This window comes from Hyla sarda, chromosome 1 (assembly GCF_029499605.1).
Source record: "Hyla sarda isolate aHylSar1 chromosome 1, aHylSar1.hap1, whole genome shotgun sequence".
Lineage (NCBI taxonomy): Eukaryota > Metazoa > Chordata > Amphibia > Anura > Hylidae > Hyla > Hyla sarda.
In genome coordinates this window covers 333,321,510-333,334,990 of record NC_079189.1, presented here as the reverse complement: position 1 = coordinate 333,334,990, position 13,481 = coordinate 333,321,510, and the positions used below count along the sequence as shown (strand labels likewise).

The following is a 13,481-nucleotide window of genomic DNA, read 5'->3' as shown; positions in this document are numbered from 1 at the left end:
CCTATCCTTTAGATAGGGGATAAGTTGTCAGCACGGTAGTACTCCATTAATACTGGCAATGAGAAACATGATGTGAGTTCGTAATAACATGCGCCCATGTGAACGAGCCCTCATTGCAGATTTTGATTTCTCCATTAAAGTCAATTAAAGACATATTCACAGTGTATCCGCAGCATAAACTGGCTGCAAGTCATGTTCGCTATGGATCCTGTGTGGCTTTGTTCAACAGCATGTGAAATAGAATGTATGAAAGTCCCTTTGAAAAGGAAAGCATTGTATTTTTATCTATTTGATCTGATTCCAGTTTTGCACAGAAAAAAAAACATACACAGGGGGCATTTATCCTTTTCTCAAAGCCGCAGAGAGAAGGAATCATACAAATAGTGTTTTGAAGTGATTTATTGTTTTTTTGCTTACGTGCGCCAAATTTATAAACCCCCCCTACGATAGTTTGATAAATATGTTGCACGAAAGCAAAATCCAAGCAAAAATAAATGACTTTAAAACTCACTTACAAAAGACAACAATGATAAATCTCCCCCTATATTTTGTCAACAAGGCACAATTAACAAATTAACATTTATATAAATAAGAAAGATTGGTGTCACTTACATTACATATAGTGAGCGAAAATAATAAGCGAAAAGGAGATGACAACAAAAATTCCATTTGGAAAATAACCTTCCTCCAGCTGAAAATATTACTAATCTTATTAAATTTATGAACAGATGTGGGAAAATGTACATAACTGGATATTTGTTTCCAATGAAACATTTTTTACTACATGTATAGCTGCAGGTTGTTAATTTTTTTTTATTAAGCAATTAAATCATTTTGAACATTTTTTTGCCAGAAGGATTTCATTCTATAATCACAAGTGTTTTCCACAGCTCTTCCGTTAATTACAAATGGAATTAATTCTGCATTGTGTACTTGTGTGGCTGCCAAAAGTAGGCCTTGTTTCCTTGCCATATAGAGCTATATTGGCAGAGCAGCCATGCAGGGGGTAATCATAGGCGAAGATGACATGTCTATGTATCATGCCATGTTTTTCTCGGTAATAACCATTTTTGTAGGAGCAAGTTTGTTTTGTCCTCCTGAGTTAATTAATACACTTACTGGCCACTTTATTAGGTACACCTTGCTAGTGCCTGGTTGGACCCCCTTTTTTTTCTTCAGAAAGGCCTTCATTCTAAATGACAAAATAACCTAAAGGGTCTGGAAACATTCATCTGAGACTTTGGTCCATATTGGCATAAAAAAGTTGCTGCAGATTTGTCAGCTCCATTATGTAAATCTACCATTCCACCACATCCCAAAGGTCATTGCCATGTTCAAGAAAACTGTTTTAACCCCTTGGGGACGGAGCCCATTATGACCCTAAGGACAGGAGCATTTTTTGCAAATCTGACCACTGTCACTTTAAGCATTAATAACTCTGGGATGCTTTTACTTATAAATTTGATTCCGAGATTGTTTTTTCGTGAGATATTCTACTTTATGATAGTGGTAAATTTTCGTCGATACTTGCATCATTTCTTGGTGAAAAATTCCAAAATTTGATGAAAAATTTGAAAATTTAGCATTTTTCTAACTTTGAAGCTCTCTGCTTGTAAGGAAAATAGACATTCATATAAATTATATATTGATTCACATATACAATATGTCTACTTTATGTTTCCATCATAAAGTTGGCATGTTTTTACTTTTGGATGACATCAGAGGGCTTCAAAGTTCAGCAGCAATTTTCAAATTTTTCGCAAAATTTTTAAAATCAGAATTTTTCAGGGACCAGTTCAGGTTTGAAGTGGATTTGAAGGGTCTTCTGGTTAGAAATACCCCATAAATGACCCCATTATAAAATCTGCTCCCCTCAAAGTATTCAAAATGACATTCAGTAAGTGTGTTAACCCTTTCGGTGTTTCACAGGAATAGCAGCAAAGTGAAGGAGAAAACTCAAAATCTTCATTTTTTACACTCGCATGCTCTTGTAGACCAATTTTTAAATTTTTTACAAGGGGTAAAAGGAAAAAAATCCTCTCAAAATTTTTAACCCAATTTCTCTCGAGTAAGAAAATACCTCATATGTGTATGTCAAGTGTTCGGCGGGCGCAGTAGAGGGCTCAGAAGGGAAGGAGCAACAATGGGATTTTGGAGAGCGAGTTTTTCTGAAATGGTTTTTGAGGGGCATGTCCCATTTAGGAAGCCCCTATGGTGCCAGGACAGCAACCCCCCCCCCCCCACATCGCACACTATTATGGAAACTACACCCCTCAAGGAACATAACAAGGGGTACGGTGAGCTTTAACACCCCACAGGTGTTTGACAACTTTTTGTTAAAGTCGGATGTGTAAATGAAAAAAAAAAATGGTTTCACTAAAATGCTGGTTTTTCCCCAAATTTTACTTATTTACAAGGGGTAATAGGAGAAAATGCCCCCCAAAATTTGTAACCCCATTTCTTCTGAGTATGGAAATACCCCATGTTTGGACTTCAAGTGCACTGTGAGCGAACTACAATGCTCAGAAGAGAATGTTTGGAATGGAAGTCAGATGCCATGTGCATTTACAAATCCCTCCGTGCTGCCAGAACAGTGGACCCCCCCACATGTGACCCCATTTTGGAAACTACACCCCTCACGGAATGTAATAAGGGGTATAGTGAGTATTTACAGCCCACTGGCATTTGACAGATCTTTGGAACAGTGGGCTGTGCAAATGAAGAATTACATTTTTCATTTTCACTGACCACTGTTCCAAAAATCTGTCAGACACCTGTGGGGTGTTAAGGCTCACTATACCCCTTGTTACATTCCGTGAGGGGTATAGTTTCCAAAATGGGGTCACATGTGGGTATTTATTTTTTTGGGTTTATGTCAGAACCGCTGTAAAATCGGCCACCCCTTTGCAAATCACCAATTTAGGCCTCAAATGTACATAGTGCGCTCTCACTCCTAAGCCTTGTTGTGCATCCACAGAGCATTTTACGCCAACATATGGGGTATTTCCGTACTCAGGAGAAATTGCGTTACAAATTTTGGGGGTCTTTTTTTCCTTTTACCTCTTGTGAAAATAAAAAGTAAAGGGCAACACTAGTATGTTAGTGTAAAAATGTTTTTTTACACTAACAGGCTGGTGTAGACCCCAACTTTTCCTTTTCATAAGGGGTAAAAGGAGAAAAATCCCTCCAAAATTTGTAGTGCAATTTCTCCCGAGTACGGAAATACCCCATATGTGACCCTAAACTGTTTCCTTGAAATACGACAGGGCTCCGAAGTGAGAGAGCGCCATGCGCATTTGAGGACTAAATTAGGGATTGCATAGGGGTGGACATAGGGGCATTCTACACCAGTGCTTCCCAAACAGGGTGCCTCCAGCTGTTGCTAAACTCCCAGCATGCCTGGACAGTCAGTGGCTGTCCAGAAATGCGTGGAGTTGTTGTTTGGAGCTGGAGGTGGAGGCTCCGTTTTGGAGGCTCCGTTTTGGAAACACTGCCGTACAATACGTTTTTCATTTTTATTGGGGGGGGGGGGGGGACAGTGTAAGGGGGTGTATATGTAGTGTTTTACTCTTTATTAGGTGTTAGTGTAGTGTAGTGTTTTTAGGGTAAATTCACACTGGCGGGTTACGGTGAGTAGCCGTAGCTCATACTTGAAGCAGGAAACTCACTGTAAACCCGCCTATGTCAATGTACCCTGTATGTTCACATGGGGCAAACCTCCAGCTGTTTCAAAACTACAACTCCCAGCATGTACTGACAGACCGTGCATGCTGGGAGTTGTAGTTTTGCAACAGCTGGAGGCACACTGGTTGGAAAACCTTCAGTTAGGTTCTGTTACCTAACTCAGTATTTTCCAACCAGTGTGCCTCCAGCTGTTGCAAAACTACAACTCCCAGCATGCACGGTCTGTCAGTACATGCTGGGAGTTGTAGTTTTGCAACAGCTGGAGGAAAACCTTCAGTTAGGTTCTGGTTGGAAAACCTTCAGTTAGGTTCTGTTACCTAACTCAGTATTTTCCAACAAGTGTGCCTCCAGCTGTTGCAAAACTACAATTCCCAGCATGTACTGATCACAGAAGGGCATGCTGGGAGATATAGTTATGCAACAGCTGGAGGTAGGCAACTTCAACTCCCAGCATGCCGAGACAGCTGTTTGCTGTTTGGGCATGCTGCGATTTGCAGTTTTGCAACATCTGGAGTGCTACAATTTAGAGACCACTGAACAGTGATCTCCAAACTGTTGACCTCCAGATGTTGCAAAACTACAACTCCCAGCATGCCCAGTCAGCAAACAGGTGTCTGGGCATGCTGGGAGTTGTAGTTTTGCAACATCTGGAGGGCAGTGTAGAGATCACTGTGCAGTGGTCTCTAAACTGTAGACCTCCAGCTGTTGCAAAACTACAAAGCCCAGAATGCCCACACAGCAAACAGCTGTCTGGGCATGCTGGGAATTGTAGTTTTGCAATATCTGGAGGGTTACAGTCTAGAGACCACTATAGTGGTCTCAGACTGTAGCCCTCCAGATGTTGCTAGGCAACTTACCGGCTTCCGTCGCATCCTGGGAGCCGTCCTCTTCTGCCGCACGCCGCACGCAGATCTCCATCGCCGCCCGCCGATCACCGTCGCTCCGCAGCCTCCGGAGGGGTAAGTGGACGTCGGCGCCCGGACCTCTTCATTTTCCCCGTTCTCCCCCGCCTATTGTGGGTGGGCAGGTAGGGGAAAACTAAAGTAAAGCCCTCCCGCCCCAGATCTGCTATTGGTGGTCGCGTCTAGACCACCAATAGCAGGGATAGGAGGGGTGGCACCCCTGTCACCTCATTCCTATCGCTTCAGGGGGATCGTGGGTGTCTTAGACAACTGCGATCCCCATTATATTCCGAGTCACCATAGACCCGTAATGACCCGGAATCGGAGCAAATCGCAAGTGTGAATTCACTTGCGATTTGCGCCGATCACCGACATGGGGAGGTCTAATGACCCCCCCTGGGCATTTGCACGGGGTGCCTGCTGATAGATATCAGCAGTCACCCCGGTCCGGTCCCCGCCAGGCGCGCGGCGGGGACCGAAATTCCCACGGGCATATGGATACGCCCTTCGTCCTTAAGTACCAGGACGCAAGGGCGTATGCATACTCCCTTCGTCCCCAACAGGTTAAATGATGTGAGCTTTGTGACATGGTGCATTATCAGTAGCCATCAGAAAATGGGTCCACTGTGGTCATAGGGGTGGACATGGGCCTGGACAATACTCAGGTAGGTTGTTGGGTTCAAACAATGTTCTCCCCAAATTACACCACCAGCCTCAACTGATGATACAAGGCAGGATGGATCCATGCTTTTATGTTGTTTACACCAAATTCTGACTGCCATCTGAGTGTATTTGAGGCTCATCAGAACAGGCAATGTTCTTCCAGTCTTTCTGCTCTTGCTTACAGTAGTGGCACCCGATGTGGTCTTCTGCTGTTCTAGCCCATCTGCTTCAAGATTTGACATGTTTTTACTGAAAAGAGACAGATACTGCTACAAGTTAGTTTTTCTATTCTGTTATTATTTTCTGTTTGTAATTTTATTTTATTTTAGTACAGTATATTATTATGGTGACCGCCATCTTTTGTAAGCAGTTTTTTTGTTAGTAGAATTTAGAGATTTGCGTTAAAGCAAGCCTTATGGCCAAACACACAATAGATTGGAAGGAATCCTGTTCACTTTCATAGGAGAGTTTTCTAGAAATGCTCTGTGACCCGTACAGAGCTCATTTTACATAAAGGGGGAGACTGAGCTATGAGCATGATCTATATTGTAAATAGCTCAATCCCATCTAATCTATGTACAGGTGTTAGTTTTCATTGTAATCCTGTCTGTAATGATAAGGAGAACACTGCTAAAAAGTGTTCACTACAGTGTCAGATTATTGTTAGGCATAGTGATGGACAAAATAACATTTCTGGGATAATTTTAGAATTTACTAAAAATTATTTTAAGAATTTTTGGTGAAGTTTTATCCAATTGTCCCATTTAAATAAATGGAAATGTATATAAAACATCATCAAATATTCTTCAAAAATATGCTTTACATAAAAACTTGATTTAACCCCTTAATGACCATGGACGTCCAGGTGCAGCGGTACTTAGCGCACAGGACGTGCATTTACATCCTGTGTATGACCGTGAGCATCGGAGCGATGTTCGCATCATACACTGCAGGTCCTACAGCTTAAAGCAGCCGGGGACTTGCCGGTAATGGCGGGCATCCACGATTGCACGGATGTCCGCCATTAACCCCTCAGATACAGATCACAACATCTGCGGCAATGCGCATGTTAAAATGGATGATCGGATCACCCCAGTGCTGTCGCTGGGATCCGATCATCTGTAATGGTGGCCAGAGGTCACCTCACCTGCCTCCGGTCGTCTCCTTGGGTCTTCTGCTCTGGTCGCCGATAACACTGATCAGTGCTATGCCCTATGTATAGCACTGAACAGTATTAGAAATCAACTGATTGCTATTGAAGTTGAAAAATGTAAAAAGAAAAATCCCCTCCCCCAATAAAAATGAAAATTGTTCCTTTTTCTCATTTTACCCCCAAAAAGTGCAATTTTTTTTAATAAACATATCTGGTATCACCGCGTGCGTGAATGTCTGAACTATCAAAATATTATGTTAATGATCCTGTACGGTGAATGGCGTAAATGTAACAAAAAAAGTCCAAAAATACAGCTTTTTTGTCACATTTTATTCCAATTTTTTTTAAATAAAAAGAGATCTAAAATTTTTATATATGCAAATGTGGTATCGATAAAAAGTACGGATGAGAGCACAAAAAAGGAGCCCTAATACTTCCCATAATCGGAAAAATGAAGTATCTAGCCATGGGTATCATTTTATTCGTATTGACCCACAGAATGAAGAACACATGTCATTTTTGTCATTTTAAGTGTACAGTGTGAAAAAGAAACCATCCAAAAGGTGCAAAATTGTGGTTTTCATTTAAATTTCCTCATAAAAAAATAATTATTTGGGTTCGCCATACATTTTTTGGTAAAATGAGAGGTTTCATTACAAAGTACAATTGGTCACGGAAAAAACAAGCCCTTATATGGGTCTGTAGATGGAAATATAAGAGTTATGGATCTTAGAAGGTGGGGAGGAAAAAACAAAAACACAAAACTAAAATTGGCCTGGTCCTTAACTTCTTGGGGACGTAGGGCATTTGGATGCGCCCTTGTGTCCGGTCACTTAAGGACGGAGGGCCTACCTGTACGCCCTCCGCATTTCCGATCTCCGTCGCTCGCCGGGCGGTGATCGGACCGGGATGACTGCTGAAATCATTCAGCAGGCATCCCATGCCAATGCCCAGGGGGGTCATCAGACCCCCCCATGTCGGCGATTCACACATTCATACAATAGTTCCCTACATTAGTTGCAGTATAGTTCCCCCACATTAGGTGCAGTATAGTTCTCCACATTAGGTGCAGTATAGTTCTCTACATTAGGTGCAGTATAGTTCCCCCACATTAGGTTGGCAGTATAGCTCTCCACATTAGGTTGGCAGTACAGTTCCCCAACATTAGGTGTAGTATAGCTCTCCACATTAGGTGCAGTATAGTTCTCCACATTAGGTGCAGTATAGCTCTGCACATTAGGTTTGGCAGTATAGCTCCCCCACATTAGATGCAGTATAGTTCCCCCACATTAGGTGCAGTATAGTTCCCCACATTAGATGCAGTATAGTTCCCCACATTAGGTGCCATATAGTTCCCCACATTAGGTGCCATATAGTTCTCCACAATAGGTGTAGTATAGTTCTCCACATTAGGTGCAGAATAGTTCCCCACATTAGGTGCAGTATAGTTCCCCACATTAGGTGCAGTATAGTTCCCCACATTAGGTGCAGTATAGTTCCCCACATTAGGTGCAGTATAGTTCCCACATTAGGTGCAGTATAGTTCCCCCACATTAGGTGCCATATAGTTCCCCACATTAGGTGCAGTATGGTTCTCCACATTAGGTGCAGTATAGCTCTCCACATTAGGTGAAGTATAGTTCCTCACATTAGGTTGGCAGTATAGTTCCCCACATTAGGTGCAGTATGTTCCCCCACATTAGGTGCAGTATAGTTCCCCACATTAGGTGCAGTATAGTTCCCCACATTAGGTGCAGTATAGTTCCCCACATTAGGTGCAGTATAGTTCCCCCACATTAGGTGCAGTATAGTTCCCCACATTAGGTGCAGTATAGCTCCCCCACATTAGGTGCAGTAAAGTTCCCCCACATTAGGTGCAGTATAGTTCCCCCACATTAGGTGCAGTATGTTCCCCCACATAAGGCGCAGTATAGTCCCCCACATTAGGTGCAATATAGTTCCCCACATTAGGTGAAGTATAGTACCCCACATTAGGTGCAGTATAGCTCCCTCACGTTAGGTGCAGTATGTTCCCCCACATAAGGCGCAGTATAGTCCCCCACATTAGGTGCAGTATAGTTCCCCACATTAGGTGAAGTATAGTTCCCCACATTAGGTGCAGTATAGCTCCCCACATTAGGTGCAGTATAGCCCCACATTAGGAAGAAGCAGGTTCCCCACATTAGGTGCAGTATAGCTTCCCACATTAGGTGCAGTATAGCTCCCCACATTAGGTGCAGTATAGTCCCACATTAGGTATTAGCAGGTACCCCACATTAGGTAGTAGCAGGTTCCCCAAATTCGGTAGCATTGTCGTTCCCCCATCCCCCCCCCCCCCCCCCGACTCACACACACACACACACACAGACAGGCAACCACACATGCACACACAGACAACCACACATGCACACACACACACAGACAGACAACCACACATGCACACACAGACAGACACCCACACATACACATAGACAACCTTACCTGACCTGCGCTGCGCTTCTCTTCTCTCCGGCGGCGGCCTGACGAGTGACGTCACTGACGTCCTGTGCGGGTCTGCGGAGGGACGTCACATGCGCGACATCCCTGTTCAGACTCCGGCCGCCAGCCAACCGGAGACGCGGAGGAGGGCGGGGTAAGTGAAGCCTTCTGGTGTAATGAAGAAAACTGTGCCCTGAAGCGGAATGTGACCCTCTGCATAGGGACACAGTTGAGTGAGGGCAGTGGGAATGTAATGAGAGGGAGCGGCCTGCAAAGCAGAAAACTGTGGCCCTGTGCGGAGGGTCACATTCCGATACAGGGCACAGTTTTCTTCATTACACCGGCATTTAGCGCTGCTTGCCCGAAGCAGGGCTAAATCCTTGGTGTCGGGCAATGCAAATTATATATACTTGGTGCGAGCTGTGTCGGCCGCCCGGCGCCCCTGTTGCTATGGCGCCTTGTGCGGCCGCACAGCTCGCACACCCCTTATGCCACCCCTCCTATCCCTGCTATTGGTCATCTAGAAGCGACGACCAATAGCAGATCGGGCCGGGGGGGTTAACTTTCGGTTTCCCCGATTTGCCCACCCACAATGGGTGAAAATCCACTTACCCATCGGCAGCGGCGGAGACGACAATCAGTGGCGGGGATCCACGGCAGAAGAGGACGGCGGTGCGGCTCCCTGGATCCTACTGAAGCCGGTGAGTTGACCAGCAAAATCTGGAGGGCAACAGTTTGAGACCACTATATAGTGGTCTCTAAACTGTAGCCCTCCAGATGTTGCAAAACTACAACTCCCAGCATGCCCAGACAGCTGTTTGCTGTGCGGGCATGCTTTTATTTGTAGTTTTGCAACAGCTGTAGGGCTACAGTTTGGAGATCACTGTGCAGTGGTCTCTAAACTGTAGCGCTCCAGATGTTGCAAAACTGCAAATCCCAGCATGCCCAAACAGCTGTCTCGGCATGCTGGGAGTTGTAGTTGCGTACCTCCAGCTGTTGCATAACTACATCTCCCAGCATGCCCTTCGGCGATCAGTACATGCTGGGAGTTGTAGTTTTGCAAAAGCTGGAGGCACACTAGATGAAAAATACTCACTTTGGTTGCAGAGCCTAACTGAAGGTTTTCAAACCAGTGTGTCTCCAACTGTTGCAAAAGTACAACTCCCAGCATGCACGGTCTGTCAGTACATGCTGGGAGATGTAGTTTTGAAACAGCTGTAGGTTTGCCCCCCCCCCCCCCCATGTGAATGTACAGGGTACATCAAGTTTTGAGCTGCGGCAAATTTTCCACCGCAGTGCAAGCTCCTAGCGGGAAACTCACCATAAACCGCTGCCAGTGCGAATGTACCCTAAAAACACTACACTACAGTAACACATAATAAAGGGTAAAACACTACATATACACCCCTTCCACTGTCCCCCAATATAAATGAAAACGTATCGTATGGCAGTGTTTCCAAAATGAAGCCTACAGATGTTGCAAAAACAATCTCGGAATCAGAATGAAAAGTAAAAGCATCCCAGCGTTATTAATGCTTAAAGTGACAGTGGTCAGATGCTGAAAAAATGGCCGGGTTCTACAATGAAAATTGGCTGTGTCCTTAAGGGGTTAAGGGATTAAACAATAGGTAATTCCCTATTAGCTATCCCTTATCAAAGGAAATAAGACCAACCATGGCTGAGCTCCCTCTCTCCAAATGTCCCAAAGCAAGTGCAAAGTATGCCTACATGGATAATTTATATAAAACACAGAACATTGATAAATAAACAATGTAGTAACATTTTTTGGCCCAAAAGCTAATGTTTAATAGTTTATTAGAAACAACTCCCTCTGTTCTGTTATTAAGGAGAAAATGCTTGGCACTACAAAAACAACATTTCACATATTAAATGCTTTTCTTTAATGTTAAAAAGTAACAACAGTGTACCTTGTACAAGCCTAACATGAGTCTGCCAATTCTTCAGCCCCTATGAATTATTATTTTGTTGTTAACACAGTCCTGAAGCAATTCTGACCATACAACTTATTTAAAACCAGATAAGGCAAATATGAGGCACTAACTCGAAGCTAATATCTGAATAACTTTGGAGCAATAAATTAGACCATGACTCACAAAAATACAGGATATACCATAAATCTCCGGATTAGGTCCTGGGAAGGTTTTTTTCTCCCTTCCTTCGTTTTTTTTTTTTTAACAATATGCTGGCTATAAAAAGTCTGTCTAGAGCCAAACATGTTCATGACACTCAGCTCCAGAAGACTCCAGATGACTTTTAATCTTCTTTTTTCAGAATTTTGACAAACAGGTGACAAAATGTACAATTTAGCTGTGAGGACATATTTTATATACCGTCACTAGACATGCTACTGATCCTGTTTGGACTGAGCAACCTGAAAGTATTTACAGGCATTTAAAGAATGGAACTGTACGACCAAATATAAGAAATGTAATTAAATTGTAAAAATATAAACAAATCTACAAACAAATACAAATGGTTTTACTTATTATACTGGTTTTCTGGAAATATTGCCCATTGCCCCAACGGATGGCCGAATTTTGACAAACAGGTGACAAAATGTACAATTTAGCTGTGAGGACATATTTTATATACCGTCACTAGACATGCTACTGATCCTGTTTGGACTGAGTAACCTGAAAGTATTTACAGGCATTTAAAGAATGGAACTGTACGACCAAATATAAGAAATGTAATTAAATTGTAAAAATATAAACAAATCTACAAACAAATACAAATGGTTTTACTTATTATACTGGTTTTCTGGAAATATTGCCCATTGCCCCAACTTACGATGGCCCCGACATACGATCATTTCAACATACGATGGCCTCTCAAAGGCCATCGCATGTTGAAGGCAGCATCACCATACGATGCTTTTGTATGGCGGGGCCATCGCATAAACGGTTATCCGGCAGCGCAGACTGCTTCAGCTGCCACCGGATAGCTGTTTAATGTGCCCCGTGTGCTCCGGTGAGTGCCAATCATCTGTCCCTGCCGCTCCAGACCGTCCTCTTCATGCTCCGCTGCATGGCCATCGCTCTCCTTTGTCGTCATCACGTCACCGTCCCATCATCCAATAGGTGCGCTGAGTGTGGCAATGTGATGACGGCGATGGAGAGCGACGATCCAGGGCAGCGGTGATGGTCCGGAGCGGCGGGGATACGCAAGTATAACTTTGTCTATTATTATTGCACGGATCCCTCAAGATACGATAAATTCAAGTAAAGATGGTTCATTTGGAACAAATTACCATCGTATGTTGAGGGATCACTGTATTTTATATGCTTTCTTAAAGGAGTACTCTGGTGGAAAACTAATTTTTTTAAATCAACTGGTGCCAGAAAGTTAAACAGATTTGTAAATTACTTCTATTTAAAAATCTTTATCCTTCCAGTACTTATCAGCTGCTGCATACTACAGAGGGACTTCTTTTCTGTTTGACCACAGTGCTCTCTGCTGACACCTCTGTCCATGTCAGGAACTGTTTAGAGCAGAATAAAATCCCCATAGCAAACCTTTTCTAATCTGGACAGTTCCTGACATAGACAGAGGTGTCAGCAGAGAGCACTGTGGTCACACAGACCTCAACTTCCTCTGTCGTATACAACAGCTGATAAGTACTGGAAGGATTAAGATTTTAAAATAGAAGTAATATACAAATCTTCCAAGCTTCATAGTCAATCTACATAATAATATGCGTAACTTTTTGCGTTCCTGTGTTGCCGTATTGAAATAAATTTGGATTTATTTGCACAAGAGCTGGATTCTACTACCCTTTGTTATGTTTTCTTACTGGTGTTGTCCAGCACTGTGCTCCATCTGTCCAGGGCGGGGTGAGCTGGTATTCTTTTTCCATTTAATTTACAAATCTGTTTACCTTTCTGGTACCAGTTGATTAAAAAAAAAAAAATGTTTTCCACTGGACTGCCCCTTCAAGTCTAAAGTGCTTTAGAGGCTAGATTGCAAAAAGTACAGGATTCAGCACATGCTCCATCAGGTGTGTAGATACATTGATTTAAATACAAACAAACAATATCTCTGTACATACAGTATCTAAAGGAGTATGCCACAATTGTGTTTCTGTCAGATTTGGAAGAACATGTAATAAAGACTTCATATCATAACAGATGTAAGGTACACAGGATTTGTTGTGCATTTTCTACACCAAATTTCTATGTGGAAAATTCACAGTGGTTATAGCAGCAGCAGTAAATTACATTTCCAAAATCTATAGCTGAAACTGAACTGTGGTGTGGCTAGTAAATCCACAGCAGGTCAATTGTTCCATGAGCTTTGCTTATGTTGCAGATTTTTCCCCAAATAATTAAAGGGGTACTCTAGTGGAGTCAAAATCAACTGGTACCAGAAAGTTAAACAGATTTGTAAATTACTTCCATTAAAAAATCTTAATCCTTCCAGTAATTATTAGCTGCTGAATACTACAGAAGAACTTATATTCTTTTTGGAACACAGAGCTCTCTGCTGACATCATGACCACAGTGCTCTCTGCTGACATCTCTGTCCATTTTAAGAACTGTCCAGAGTAGGATAAAATCCCCATAGCAAACATATGCTGCTCT

General features: G+C 42.9%; 1 protein-coding gene across 2 annotated transcripts in view; it reads right to left on the bottom strand.

The window, feature by feature from the left end:
• Positions 1-13,481, bottom strand: part of ADAMTSL1 (ADAMTS like 1) — a 956,942-nt gene that overhangs the window by 679,624 nt on the left and 263,837 nt on the right. The gene's annotated exons all lie outside the window — the stretch shown is intronic.